Source organism: Triticum urartu, chromosome 2 (genome assembly GCF_003073215.2).
Source record: "Triticum urartu cultivar G1812 chromosome 2, Tu2.1, whole genome shotgun sequence".
NCBI classification, from domain to species: domain Eukaryota; kingdom Viridiplantae; phylum Streptophyta; class Magnoliopsida; order Poales; family Poaceae; genus Triticum; species Triticum urartu.
In genome coordinates, this window is record NC_053023.1 from 102827464 (window position 1) to 102842881 (window position 15418).

At 43.3% G+C, this 15418-nt stretch overlaps 2 long non-coding RNA genes across 2 annotated transcripts; both read left to right on the plus strand.

Annotated features, from left to right (window-relative positions):
• Nucleotides 1–3827: 3827 nt before the first annotated feature.
• Nucleotides 3828–4869, plus strand: LOC125536143. Its single transcript, XR_007294920.1, has 2 exons — nt 3828–4077; nt 4432–4869. It is a non-coding gene; the product is annotated as an uncharacterized LOC125536143 (long non-coding RNA).
• Nucleotides 4870–13649: 8780 nt separating this feature from the next.
• Nucleotides 13650–14624, plus strand: LOC125541203. Its single transcript, XR_007297456.1, has 2 exons — nt 13650–13785; nt 14191–14624. It is a non-coding gene; the product is annotated as an uncharacterized LOC125541203 (long non-coding RNA).
• The last annotated feature ends 794 nt before the right edge of the window (nt 14625–15418 follow it).

The following is a 15418-nucleotide window of genomic DNA, read 5'->3' on the forward strand; positions in this document are numbered from 1 at the left end:
ACCAGTAAATTTTGTCACTAGTGCCATATTGGTGGCGTTGGAACTCAATGCCAGCAAGGCCAATTTTATCATGCCATAGGTAGGCTTTTCTGCACTAGTGGAGTGTTGCAGACAAAGTGAAGTGGTCTTATTTGTGTGTATGTATCGATCACTGACTGCAAACCAAGACTTTGCAGATTGATACCTTGATTCTCAAATGGGGAAAACTTACTGCATTCTACAAACCCTTGCACTTCGGGGCCCAAAAAACTCCGTCCACAAAATAAAGGATATCAGTACCAAAAAGCTGGGGTTTATAGCATGAAGCGAGTTTCCCTCAGTTAAGAACCAATGTATAAATCTGTGGAGTTCTTTAATGAGTCAATTATCAGTGCGCGCACACACAACTAGAAAACTTCTGTTGGTCCCCAACTTAGACTAGTGAGGTTGTCGATTCCACTATCTTTGCTAGTTACAAGCATTAATGTATTTTGTGGTTCAATTGATGTTTTAATTGATGAAAGTAAAAGTTTGGATTGTAAAATAATAGAAAACAAAGTTCTGAGGAATAAAGGGTCTGGGTCCATAATTTCACTAGTGGTATCTCCCCTAAAGCATCAAAGGTGAGGTGAACAAATTGCAATTACATATTGATTAAATTGCGGTGTTTATGAGTAATCATACATGCCATGATTGCATATAGGCATTACACTCTTATGTACGTAGACCATTAACCAATTGCATCTATATCGAATACTCCTCATACATCTCAAAATATTAAGTAAACTAGAGTATTACATTCAGCAAGGTGAAATAATGTTGATATTGTATTCTCTTTACCTCCCATTGATCAATGAGATAACTACGCAACTATCTTTTTATGCTTAGTGTCAATAACATAGTACATGCCTTTTCTTCTTTTTCCTGTCACTAAGATAGATTACGTACAAGGTTAAACTCGTGTAGCATACACAACTCCCTCTTGGAGATCATTCATTGAAACATGGATAGTGCAAGACTAATAGATCGGAGAACATGTACGTATATAGATCACGCATCAAAGATCTCAAATATCTGATAAAAAATGACAATTCATCACACCACAATAAACACGCCATGAATTACATTGGATGGATCATAATCATGTAGGGCATCTCATGTGATCTTTGTATAAAGAAACAAGGGAGAGGAGATGTCACATATCTATTGTTATGGACTCATAGTCCTAGGAGGACTACTCACACATGATCATTGGAGCAACAAGGCTGATGTAGATGGTCCCGACATCAATTTTCCCCTCCAGCAGAGTACCGGAAAGGATTCCAGATTGGATCACCTTGAAATGCATCCAAGCGGCGGCGTAAAAATTCTCGAAAAATATAGGGTTTTGGGTATATATAGATCCAGGGGACCAACATTCGAGGAGATGATCACCAAAGGGCATACAACCATATGGCGCGACTAGGGGTCTGGCCCTGTGGCCCACACGCTTGGGGCCCCTGGCCTCCCTCGACATCTCTACGGCCCCTAGTGGCCTTATAGTGTTGAATCTTTGAAACATATTTTATTGTATACTTTAGTTCTTGGAAACTAATAATTTTGAAATTTTCAAAAACATGAAAGCAACAATTGATACTGGACACTATATTAATAGGTTAATCCAATAAAATTCTTTAAAGAAGTGGCAAAACTATGTATAAATGATATAAAAGTAGCACAAACTTGACAAATATTATAGATACATTTGAGACGAATCATGATTTCGCGGCTCCGAGGCTATATTTTGGAGTTGAGGTGATGGAGGCGGACGGCGTTGCACTGTCGAGGATTCACACGACTTCAATTTAGTGAAGGCGAGCAACGTCGTGGTATTGAGGTTTCATACGACATTAAGGTGATGGGGATAAGAAGCACCACAAGCTCAAGGGTCTGTGCGGCTTCGAGCTGACGAAGGAAAGAGGTATCGCGACCTCAAGGCTTCGTTGCATCAAGGCATTGGATGTTGTGCAAGGATATTGGTGATTGTTGCCAACAAATAAATAAAAGTGATGACTATAAATGGTAGCCAAAACTAGTAAAAGCAAGCTGAGGATATTAAAATGCGACGAATTTGGGACATCACATGGATGATATATCACTCATACGATAGTGTGTATATTTAGTTGAGCAAGTAATTCTAAATACATGTTCTTTTGCCTACATAGGCATGTGTTCCTAACGTTATAAGATGTACTTATATAGGTATCATCCATCTTTTATCCGACCCATGCAAGTCACTGTGAATATATAGTGTATTACGATGGTCATTTCTCGAAACCATTGAAGCAACACTATAACACTGAATGGACACATTTGATCCACAAATTATAGTCCACACCCGTGATATTATGGTATGTTGCTCTTAGGGGCACCTGTTTGGAGTCCGAACTTGTGGCACTTGGGTGTTGGTGCATCTGACATACAAAAATAATTTAGTAATTCAAAAATAAAGGAAGAAATGAAAATTCTGGAAACATACATGACCAAGTGTTGTACCCGTATAAAAAAATTCCGTGAAGAAATACCTCCAGCGAATTCTATGAAAACCAAAATCAAGACTATATGCAAGTTACTGTTCATTAGTTTTGTACTAGGAAATTTGTTATTTTGGCCTGAGGTCGGTGGAAGTTTATTCATGTGCTAAACCTTTTATATGGATACAAAGGCAGGTCAACTTTGTTTCAAAAATAGTTTCGGGATTTTTTTGAATTTTTCTGTAATTAATACCAGCACCCGAGTGTATCAGGTATTACCCCACCTGTTTGGAGATATAAAGGTGAAACAGCTTGTAGGAATATTCTAAACACATAAACATGATGATAACATATATGATTCATATCCGAAATGTTGCTACTTTTGGGCCCTATTCAAAATATTACACACAACAAAGTTGCAAAAAACAATAGTCAATCACAATAATATAACTAGAACCACTAATATAACATCACAACACTATTACATCAGCTAAAAGAACACTATTACATGATTGGAAACACCCAATTCCCATCCATCTCATATGCCTACCCAAATCGCTCACACATGAATAGAAAAACTGATAGCGGCAATGGAGGAAGACATGGTGCCAATGACTATGGAGAGGAGGCCTCCGGGACAAAGCAGAAGGCAATCTGATCTGCCCCCAAAATGATGATCAAAAGATACATCGGCTCTCGCCATGGAAGAAAGATGAGCAAAAATAATAATTCTTGAGGGTTTTCGGTGGAACCCCTTATATGATCATAACGGGAGCTTCATGAGGCACACCTAGGGGCAACATACCCACACCCAGGCCCTAGATGGATGGCACGAGTGTGAGAGCCCCAAGTGTGGACCCTCCCAAGTTTTCTTTTGTGTGCCATTATTTTTCTTCTGAAACCCTGGAATATATTTTTATATTATTTTCTCTAGGCTTAAATTCCTACACATTCACATACACAATTTTGGGTTTCTGCCAAAAGCAGTGCTAGTAACAATAGTCTTTACTTATGAGGGTAAAGTTATACGTCAAATTATACACAAAGTGGCTAGAAAAATAGATACATTTTCACCGTATCAGCTCCTCCAAACTTAATTTATTACTTGTCCGCAAGTTATCACGTCCTAACCATATGGTACACCTTGACCCGCAATTTAGCATCACATTAGAAAAACGTTCGTTACTCGTTTGTTGCTCCTGCAATGTCTCAGTTATCTTTGTGACCTAGCTGCATTTGTATCTAGTCATCACTACAATATGATAAGTTTTTTTTGACAGAAAGATGATAAGGTTTTGGTCAAACCTCACATCTACACGTATCAACGTGCGCAGGCTTGCGGGGCCTGAAATGTTGACAATAACAACATCTCAACATGCACGTGAATGTGTGTGGTTGCCGTGAGAAGCTTGCACAGACACGGCTTCGAAACATCTCTCTGTTATTTATTTAGCATTGCCTATAATTTTTTTTCGACAAAGAGCATTGCCTATAAATACAGGGCAGATTCATCCAGACATCTACATCTGGAAAGCAAGCCAGTGCTAGAAAAGACCAAATCACATAGAGGTACATAGAGCGGCTGGTGAGTACCATGTCTTTCCTCACTATTTTTTGAGCAGATCTTTGTTATTCTATCTATTCTTCGGTTTAGAATGCCATTTATCGCAGGCATCTCTAGCAGCATGATCAGAAATTCATAGTATCCATTGTCTTCTCTCTTTCCATGTTATTCACTATTTTCTCTTTTTTTGTACTTAGAAAGTGTTTCTTTTACATGCTCCAAACTAGGAGTACTACTTACAAACTTATAAAGGAAAAATTAAGCTGAAGACCAACTGCTGGATTGAGTTGTGGCTTAGCTAAAAGTGAAGCCTACTTAAGTGGGAACTGAAAATTCATTTCGCTGATGTTGACCAGGAAGCACTACTACTTGCAGGCGTTTGTCCAATTTCGTTTCCAACATGAGCACGCCATGCGACGGCCCCAAGACGGAGTGGCCTGAGCTGGTCGGCCGGACGATCAAGGAGGCGGAGGAGAAGATCAAGGCGGACCGACCGGACCTCACCGTGGATGTTGTCCCAGTAGGAACTAATGTGATGGGTGAGTTCAATGAGAACCGCGTCCGCGTCTGGGTCGACACGGTGGCGGAGGTTCCCCGGATTGGCTAAGCTGCTTTTAATTAGCCTACAGGAGTACTGGCCCGTGCAGGTCTCCACATCGTCTAGTTAATCGACCGAATAAATAAGCATGGGCACGGTCTGAAAAATGTATGGATGTACTATGTCATGTTGTTCTGTTGTGAGTTGTAAGCATGAGTAATATTGTGGAGCCACTGGTTATTGTTTAAGAGATATAATCTACTTTGGCATTAGGACATGCTCTGTGAATTCTTTTTTTTTTCTTGAGTGAATTCCGGTTTTTACCCCCTATTTTGACATTTTTGACACTAATTACCCCATTTAGCAAGATTTCATCCATTTTACCCCATTTAGCAACAATGTTGACACAGTTTACCCCGTTTAATTTTTTTGAGCATTCTGACTGGTGGGTCACAATTGTCGGGTCCAGCTGGCATGCCACGTCAGTGGTTTTTCCTGGCTATTTTTCTCACTGCTGAACTGGGCAGCGCCGCTTCTTCTGACCGGCTCAGCCGATGGAGGTCGCTCGCGGCACGTCCAACGTCCAAGTCGGCCGCGCGCCACGCTCGCCTCCCATGGCTTCTCGTTTGTGTTGCTCTCCCCCAATTAACATTCAAATTGATTTTCTTATAAGCATCAAGTTCCTCTAGCATGTTCACCATGCCTGCATCATCTGTTAACTCAATCATGGAGTTCCCGTTGGCCCCCTTCTTCTGATAATTAGCGCTGTCCCAAGGGTTGGAGCCCAATTCTTTCATCTTCTCTTTTATATCAAAATAAATAATGAAATACCTCTCAATCATCTCTGGCTCTGGATTCTTGTATCCACGGACATGTAAAATATGCCTAACACTCTACATCTCCGTTGCCATCCGCTTTGTGCAAGAAAAAGAAAAATGAATTAGTGGTTGCAATCATAATATACTCTAATACGGTGAACGAACACGTTTCAGCATGCATCATAAGATACAAAGATCCAAACTTCCTTTACAGCTAGCAAGTAACAACACATACTCTTCAGTCAACATATTTGCTACCTAGATATTTAGATATGTAGGTGCATCAGAGTTAGTAAAGTAGTATATTTACATCACTTTAATCTAATCTACAGAACCATCCATACTTAAGGCCATATATGATAACTGAAGAAAAGCATACATGATTTTAGATTATATTGGTAACAATTTCTCCTATAATTTATTCAATGGTAATATGACATGCTGATCAAGTACAATTGTCCCATCAGAATACTTCAAACCGAAAATGAGTTTAGTAGGGAGAAAAATAGACAGAAAAAACCCGTTGACGTGGCATGCCAGCTAGACCTGACAAATTGTGACCCGTAGGTCAGAACGCATGCAAAATTTAAAAGAGGGTAAATTGTGGCAACACTTGTGCTAAATGGGGTAAAACGGATGAAATCCCGCTAAATGGGGTAATTAGTGTCAAAAAAGTCAAAATAGGGGGTAAAAACCGGAATTCACTCTTTTTTCTTCGACAAAGGATGAATTTTATTGGCTCAAAATTGAGCATCAAGAGAATACATAACACAATGAGCACACACCCGGCGTTTGCATAACTAGGATGCACATAGCCAATCCAACACACACGCACACCGACAACTAGCAAAGTCATAAGACCAAAGGCTATGTGTCGGCAAGGAAAAAAAGAAAAAAAACCCAAAACGATCAGATCGGTGATCGACAAACTACAATTGAGACCATATCCGCACAAACCATTGACACCACAATGATAACGAGGATCTTCAATAGCAACATCTTCAGAAAGGGAGCGACACTCAAGCACCGCCGTCATCGGATCTAACCACAAAAGCCAGAATCTAAATTTTCACCATGAAGAACCAGTCCAAGCAAACCGAGCAATGCCTCAACAAGGTAACGACGTAAAAAATCATCACCATTGCCAGGTGTAACCACTCGGGTCTGACCTAGGTTCTCACCCCGGAGCTCGAGACCTAGTGCACGCAACACCACCATCCAAGTCATACAAGTGTCGTCGCCCCCACTTTCCGCAATCCCAGCAGCTACAATTGATCGCCACCACTCTACAACTTACCCTTTGCGTCAAGTCATCATCCGTAATTTGTACCATATCACTGAAGTCATCCACCAGATCAAGAGATAAAACCTCCCGAAGTCTTTTCGATGACCTCCGCTGTCGTGGATCCATAGGAAGTCCTTGCAGGGCAATCTACAGTCACCACCATCTGGCAGATCTGATCTATATCACCACCACCAACCAAAGATCGCAGCGATGTCGGCCAACACCGCACACGTGGAAGGCCAGCACATCGCCGCAGCCCCACATGCTCAACGCAACGACCCTACGGGCCGCCGTCTACACCTTGCGTCATCCCGGGGTCAGATCCTTGAAGAGCGTCATCGTGCGCCACAAGGGTGGCCCCGAGGCCAGCCAAAGAGGACACCATCCCAACCCCAGGTCCAGCTGTGAATTCTTCTTGAAGGCCATGCATGCAGGGTACGATTTTCTAATAAGTTCAATGAGGCATGAAGACATAACCTTGTTACCTTCCCTGTAGTTCCAGAATAGACCTATCATTCAAATCTATTGGGCATATTTCTTGTTTTGATAGCTCAAATGCTCAATCAGGAAGTTGGATAGAGATGTCAGCAGTCATTTGGCTCTTGGTTATAAGTCGAGTAACCACAACAATCCTGTTGGTATAAGACGTCCTCTTTTTCCTAGACTCGACAAGAATAAAAGGTTGTTCATTCTTTGTATTGTCATTTTCTTGGGAAGAGACGCACACAAATTTAAGGGAGTTTTATCGCCATTATGGTTTTCTAATATAAAGGATGTAATCTTTCACATGGTTAGTTACAATTTTAGTAGCTAGCCCATCCCAAGCAGATTCAAATCATTTAACATACCTCACAAAGGAAAATCATCAAAGAGAATGTTAATAACCATCAAAGAAGCTTTAAGCATACGTTTCTTATCGCATACACGACAGAAGAGTTAGGGGTAGAGGTTGAAAAGGGGTTACCTTACATATCCCTTTCCAAGTAAGGTTATTTGCTTGATAGATCACCTTATCCATATGGCACAACTAGGTGCGCAAACAAAACCGAATGCTCTCCGCAACTCCACAATCATCAAGTGCATAAGACGAAAAATAGCCATCCTTAAATGTACAGTATTTTTGAAGGGATTGAACCAAGTAACCAGGGGATTAAGTAACAAAAGTATAAGCTCCAGACTCAATTTCCATGACATGAGGTAAAGGAGGCCAATCGTGCACACTTAGTCTAACATGATATATAATAGTGCGTCTTAAGCCCCATTAATTTTGGTGATTAATGACAAACAATTAAGAGGACAAATGTTTTATCAAAACTATTCAGGAACTTTGTTTACTGGAATCGGCTAATTTACCGTCAGCCACACAAAGGCGACAAAGGCCTGAAAACAGACAACAAAGAATTTGCCATCAGCTAGAAATCGGCGAAGAGCTACTTTGCCGTCAGCCGAATATCCACAGACGGCAAAGTCTTTGCCGTCAACTAAAGTATATCTTTGCCATCAGCCAAATATTCACAGACGGCAAAGAGATTGGTAAATATTAAGAAGAACCAGCTGCCCGTAGCTCCATCGGCCGGCGCCGCCGTGACGCTCATTGTCATCACTTCCACGGCCCACGCCCTTGCTGTAGGGTCGCTCGATGCCTCTGCCCTCACCCACGAGGAGGTCGCCGTCGCCACGGCCTCCGCCTTGGCCGCACTTGCTACCGCCCGGCTCTGCTCACTCGCGCCGCCGATGTTGTCTCCGCCCTCACCCACGAGGAGGCCGCCATCACGGCAGCGTCCACTCCGGTCGTCATCTTGGCAATGTGTGGCCCCGCTTGCCCGTGTCACCGATGTCGTCCCCACCCTCACCCGCGAGGAGGCCGTCGTCACCGTGAAATCCGTGTCGACCACCGTCCCCGCGCTGTGTGGCCCCGCTCGCCTGTGCTGTCGATGTCGTCTTCACCCTAACCCGCAAGGCCGCCACCATCGTCGTGGCATACGCATAGGCCGCCCTCACAATCGTTCAACCCCGCTCGCCGGCTTCCCCTCGAGCTCAAGCCAGAGAAAGGAAGGAGATAGAGAGGAGGCTCGGGAGAGAAATAAAGAAAGGAGAGAGAGGAGGGTCAGGCATGTGCGTGGTGGGGGTGGCTGCCCCTGCCACATCATCGATCCACATGATCTATCTGCGAGATGTGCTTTCTCTTTGCTGACAGCCTAAAAAACAGATGACAACGTCTTTCTTTGTCGTCAGTAAAAAAACAAACGACAAAGTGAGCTCTTTGCTATCAGAAAAAAAAAGACGACAAAGTCTTTCTTTGCCTTCAGTAAAAACAGACGACAAAGTCTATTTTGTTGTCAGCCATTCTTTGTTAATTGTAGTTGACGTCAAAAAGTCTGACGGCAAAAAGTGGTCTTTGCCGTCAGGCCCGACGAAATGCTGACGACAAAGAGCCCCACAGACGACAAATTACCTGATTTCTATAGTGTCTATATTGCTGAGTGGAACATCATTGGTGAATGCTAGTTTTTGTGCTAGCAAATGGTTGTCCCTTTGAGATCATAGTGTGTGATTTATAGGGTTTTAGTGGATCAAAAATTCATGTTGAGTTTAAGGGCAACTGTACTATCGAGAGGGGCAAATAAAAATTAACTACTACCGAACTCGATCTCAAGTTCCTAAACCAAATCCCTAAGCTTTTCACACCAACCACTCAATTTCTTAAGTTTTCGGCTTCCTCAGTAGTTTCGAGTATTTCCTATGCGACACTACCTTTTCTGTGAGGAATGAATGTTTCAGCTGATCGAACAAAGTTCACTAAATTTTCTTTGGATGCCAATATTTTTCTCGTGTACCATGGAGATTTTTGTGCAGTACCCTGGAGTTATGTTTTTGTTGATGCCATCTCTATTAGCTCTAGCACCTCCAAGTTTTACTGTTTCCTACACTTCTATGAACCTCTTGGTTTGCTTCAGCCTATCGACTCAGTATAGATCTAATAAATCCAAGCTTTCTATCTTCCGATGCCTTTGAATATTTGGTTCTTTGAGAGTCTTACTGAATAGCCAGGTACCTCCGAGTACAGCACACTTCCACGAACATCTTGTTTTCCACGAGACCGCTCAAACTTAGAACTAATCCAGTAGTACCATGAAAACTTGGGCTAGTTAAAATTTTCAAGTGTAACATTAAGTTTTCTGCTTTCTCTAGAAATAGAACCCCACAACTCTTGAGTGGGTCGGCCAATTTGAGTGTGACCATGAGAGTGTTTTCATGGCAGAAAATTCAGAGCTTGATGATCAAGCTCCTCCCTTTCTTGAACCTGTCCTTCGGACTCCATTTGTCTTTGCTTCAAGCATATGTTTGTGTGTGTGTAAGAGAGAGAGAGAGAGAGAGATCGATCATATGAGTTCTTGAGAGAGTTGATTGAAGATCTTTTTAGGACCTCGTCCGACTTTGCTTTGCTTTTTAGTCTTCGAGGATATGCACCTCTTAGACGATTAGGAGTCACTTGAGAGCCTTCAAGGCTGTGAAGAATCAAGAGTTTATTCGAGGTTCGATGAGCACCTTCTTCGTGCAAGATTAACTCCAGAGTGAGATTTAGTTGGAGATGTTGTCGAGACCTTTGTGGTCTTAGGACTTTGTGTCCAAACCTCCACCAATGAGGAGTAGGATAGGAATCTTGGAAAAACATCATTGTGTCAACTATATTTGCTATCTCTTTTCCCTTAGTCCTAGTTTTGCTGCAAGTTTACCTTCCGAACTCATAGATAGTTGTATACATGTTTGGGTAGATTCTCCTAAGAAACCAAGTACAAATGCTCATTACTTGCCAGCTAAAATTTGAGGATATAATTTTTATGTGAGTATTCATCCTCTCACCTCTAGTCCATAACACTCGGTCCTACGAAATCATAGGATGGACTCTGATGCCCACAAATGTAGGGGATGTCAGTCTTCAATGGAAGTATTTTACCTTGATATGTATTTTACACAACGGGAAAAAGAAAATCTTGATAAGACTTTATTAGTTGAGTCATCAACCTTAAACACAGATATAACAAGAATTTATTTGATATACTTTGTTAGTACGGATTATGATTGACTATTCATATTGGTGATAGTTCCAAATAAGTAAATAAAAGTGGTGGTTGCCTGGTGGTAGTCAAGAAATGTGTGATAAAAGAGGGCAACCGTATTAAAATGGCAGGCATGAGTAGTATCTAAGATTTTTCTGTATCTAAATATGTTCATGTGACGAGAGTAGAAGAGATCCCGGTCTATACGTCCACCAAGTCAAAAGGCGTGAAAGGTGATTCCCCTTTAGATCCCTTGTGCATCTTATTACTCTTGGGGTTGTGAGGATAGATGATATTAAGCGTCACCCTGAGCTTCCGAGTTGTGGACTTGTGCTCTCGAAAAATTTGTCAGGGTTTGAAGTTCGCCTGAAGAACTGCTGCTAGTGAAGAGAGAGATGAGACATTTGTTAGCCAAGTCTCTTGGGGGTCTACGAGAAACGTTCATTTTCATGAGGGTGTTCATTCGTCTCCTTCTATCCAATAGAGATTAGTGTGAACCTCAGACTGGGTGTTCATTCGTCTCCTTATTCAATAGAGATTAGTGTGAACCTCATACTACAATTTATCTCCAACACTTATTTCGTCTCCCAAAGTTTTACTATGTGCTATTACTTGCTTTTGCCAGCTTTACCATGTGTTGCTTGCGTGCGTGTGTTAGCTCATCATCTAGGGTGTAACATTTGTTGAAAAAATAAACAATTTCATGATTAATTCCAGAATTCATAAATAAAGCAACTATTCACATGTAAATCTCCATCATACTAGATGAATTAAATGGCTTGTTCAACAACATCACACACATAGCAACCATAATTAAAGAGTGGATCAGATCTCGTCACACGTAATGATGAAGAAGTCGTCGTGGCTAGTGCAGAAGTGATGTTGTTGGCGAAGACTGGTTGAAACAGACAACTACAGAGTAGGGTGTGTGGCACCGACTCACGTAGAAAACGGTCTAATGTCGACATCACAATCTAAACCAACTAGTTTTTCAACTCCTAGCCTTAACAGCCAAGAAACCAAGAACAAAATGGCAAAATGAAGCTGTGCAACGCTCCTAGGCCGGATTCCAAATTTCGGCGAATCATTCATGCACTACCACACTGAGCCCCTATGTGGACGGCCCAGGCCATTGGCATAGGCCCGATTCCCGTCGCGATAGACCTATGCCAACGGCCACCGTCGGCGTAGGGCCGTCGGCAACATATACGTCGGCGTACCCCAGGGGCCCATCGGCATAGATGCCTACCCCGACGACGTCCGTACATCTATGCCGACGGCCCAGACCACCGGCAACATTCCACGCCAACGGCGTCTGACGGCGCCGCCGTCCAAAGCGACGTAGCATCGACATGTGGCGGCCGCTGGCAACTCCTGGGCCGTAGCTACGCCGACGGCCTAGCCGTCAGCATATCTTATGCCGACAGCCTAGTAGACAGCCTAGCAGACGGCCTAGCCGTCGGTGTAGCTACGGCCCAGGAGTTACTAGTGGCCTCCACGTAGCGCCTATGTCGACGGCGGCATATGTTAAAACTATGCCGATGGCTAGGCCGTCGGCAAAGGCTCCACGTGGCGGCCACTTGTAACTCCTGGGCCGTAGCTACGCTGACGGCTAGGCCGTCGGCATAGGCTCCACGTGGCGGTCACTGGTAACTCTCGGGGACTCTATGCCGACGGCTAAGCCGTCAGCATAGTTTTTGTCTGTTTTGTTCTGCTTTCTGTTTCAAATCAATTCAATTCAAATCATATCAAATATCAGATATAGAGCAGGTATATAGCCGGGTGCTTGCGCCTGCCACCACGCTTCTACATGCGTAGGAGGGCCCACCACAAGACCTGGCGTGTAAGCTACTCCCCAGGTACCCAGTCCCGTCTAACCAGATTCCCTCCGTGTTGACCATTTCCCCCCACGGTGACACGGCGGCAGCGACGTCCGTGAGGGGGGGGGGCAAATGATATATAATTTAGGTATGTTTTTTGTTTAGATAAGACACATTTATGTTTTGAAACAAAAAAGAAATAAAATTGGGAAAAATAGGCACAAAATCTATGACGACATAGCTGCACCCACGGGTCGGCGATGCCCTGGATCGATGAGGTGACGAAGCACGCGGGTCGATGACGTGTCACAGGCCATGGGCTAGGCCTATGCCTACGGCTAGGGCCGTCGGCATAGCTCTGCCACCCGTCGGGCCCTCCTCGGCCTCGGATCGATGATGTGGACACGGCGCGGATCGATGATGTCAGCAAATCTATGCCGACGGCTTTGTCATCGGCATAGCTATGCCGATGGCCGCCGTTAGCACCTGTCGGCGTAGGGCCAACGCCATCAAACGGTCATCGCTAACCGTGTAGCCGGGCCCGGGCTTTGCCGACGACCGCTGATATGCCGACGGCCATCGTAGGCGTACCTCGAGCGGTCCCGACAGTCATACTATGCCGACGGCCCTCGTCGGCATAGATGGATATATGCCGACGGCTTGGCTACGCCCACGGCCTGACCTAGGCCGTCGGGATATATCCATCTATGCCGACGGCCCCGTCGGCATAGATACGGCCGTAGGCAATTGGGTAAATCCTGGTAGTGATGCGCATCTTGCAACCCCCCCCCCCCCGACAAGGCGAGGATGGTGCGCGTGTGATGTTGTTCTCTTTCTCTCCTCGTACCCATCACTTAGTTGTTGCTTCGTCGCATTGTCTCAAATATATTTGCAAGTTGGTTGTATTTTTATGTATTCACTGCTACAAGATGATAAGGTTTTGGTCAAACCTTCATATCTACACGTATCAACGTGCGCGGGATTGCGGGACCCGAAATGTTGACAATGGCAACATCTTGAATATGCACGTGAATGTGTGTGGTTGCCGTGAGAAGCTTGCACAGACACGGCTTCGAAACACCTCTTTTTTATCTATTTAGCATTGCCTATAATTACAGGGCGACTTCATCCAAATCGACATCTGGAAAGTAGAAAGCAAGCCAGTGCTAGGAACGACCAAATCACATAGAGCTAGATAGAGCTGGTGGTGAGTACCATGTCATTCGTCCCCTTTTTTCTGAGAAGATCATTGTCATCCTGTCTATTCTTCCGTTAGGAATGTCATTTGTCGCGGGCATCTCTAGCAACATGATCAGAAATTCATATTATCCATTGTTTTCTCTCTTTTCATATTATTCACTATGTTCTCTCCTTTTTGTACTCCCTCCATTTAAAAATACTTGTCATGATTTTAGTTCTACTATAAGAAAGTGTTTCCTTTACATGCATGCTCCAAACAAGTACCAGTACTTATGCAAACTTATAAAGGAAAAAAGTTAAGCTGAATACCAGCTGCTGGATTGAGTTGTGGCTAGCTAAAAGTGAAGCCTAGTTAATTGGGAACTGAAAATTCATTAAGCTGATGCTGACCAGGAAGCACTACTACTTGTAGGCATTTGTACGATTTCTTTCCAACATGAGCAAGCCATGCGACGCCAAGACAGAGTGGCCTGAGCTGGTCGGACGCACGATCAAGGAGGCGGAGGAGAAGATCAAGGCGGACCGGCCGGACCTCAAAGTCATCATTGTCCCGGTAGGAAGTTTTGTGACAACAGACGTCGATTTGAACCGCGTTCGCGTCTGGGTCGACACGGTGGCGGAGGTTCCCAAGATTGGCTAAGCTAGCTTAATTAGCCTATCACTGGAATAAAGGCCCATGCAAGTCTCCACTTTGTTCAGTTAATTGGCCGAATAAATAAGCATGGGTACAGTCTGAAAAATGTACGGATGTGCTATGTAATGTTGTTTTGTATGTGAGTTGTAAGCATCAGTAATATTGTCGAGCCACTGTTTATTGTTCAAGAAATATAATCTACTTCAGCATTAGGACATGATCTATGAATTCTTCTTGAGGGCCAATAATATGCACGGTATGATTTCTAATAAGTTCAGCGAGGCAGGAAGACATAACCTTGTTACCCTCCCCTGGACAAATCTTTTGGGCATATTTCTTGTTCTGATAGCTCTTATCAGGGGGTTGGATAGAGATGTGAGCAGTCTTCTAGCTCCTGGTTAGAAGTCGAGTAACCACAACGGTTCTTTTGGTATAAGACGTCCTCTTTTTCCTAGATCAACAAGAGTAAAAGGTTGTTCATTCTTAGTGCCATCATTTTCTTCAGAAGAGATCCAATGCAAATTTAATGGAGTTTTATCGTCATTATAATTTCGAATATAAAGGATGTTATCTTTCACATGGTTTGTTGCGATTTTAGCAGCTAGCACATCCCAAGAAACTTCAAATTATTTATCATACTCCACAGAGGAAAATCATCAAAGAGAATATTAATAACCATCAAAGAGGCTCTAAGCATAAGTTCCTGATCAGACACTCAACAAAAGAGTTAGAGGTAGAAGTTGAAAAGGGGTTACCTTACATATCCCTTTTCCTTGTAAGGTTAGTTGCTTGAACGATCACTTTATTCATATCGCACAACTGGGTGCGCCGACAGAGCTGAATGTTTCCACAACTCCACAATAATCAAGTGCATAAGGAAAAAAATAGCAAGCCTTAACATACATCATTTTTAAGGGATTGAACCAGGTAACCAGGGGATTAAGTAGCAAATAAGGGCCAGACTCAATTTCCATGACATGAGGTAAAGGAGGCCAATCGTGCACAC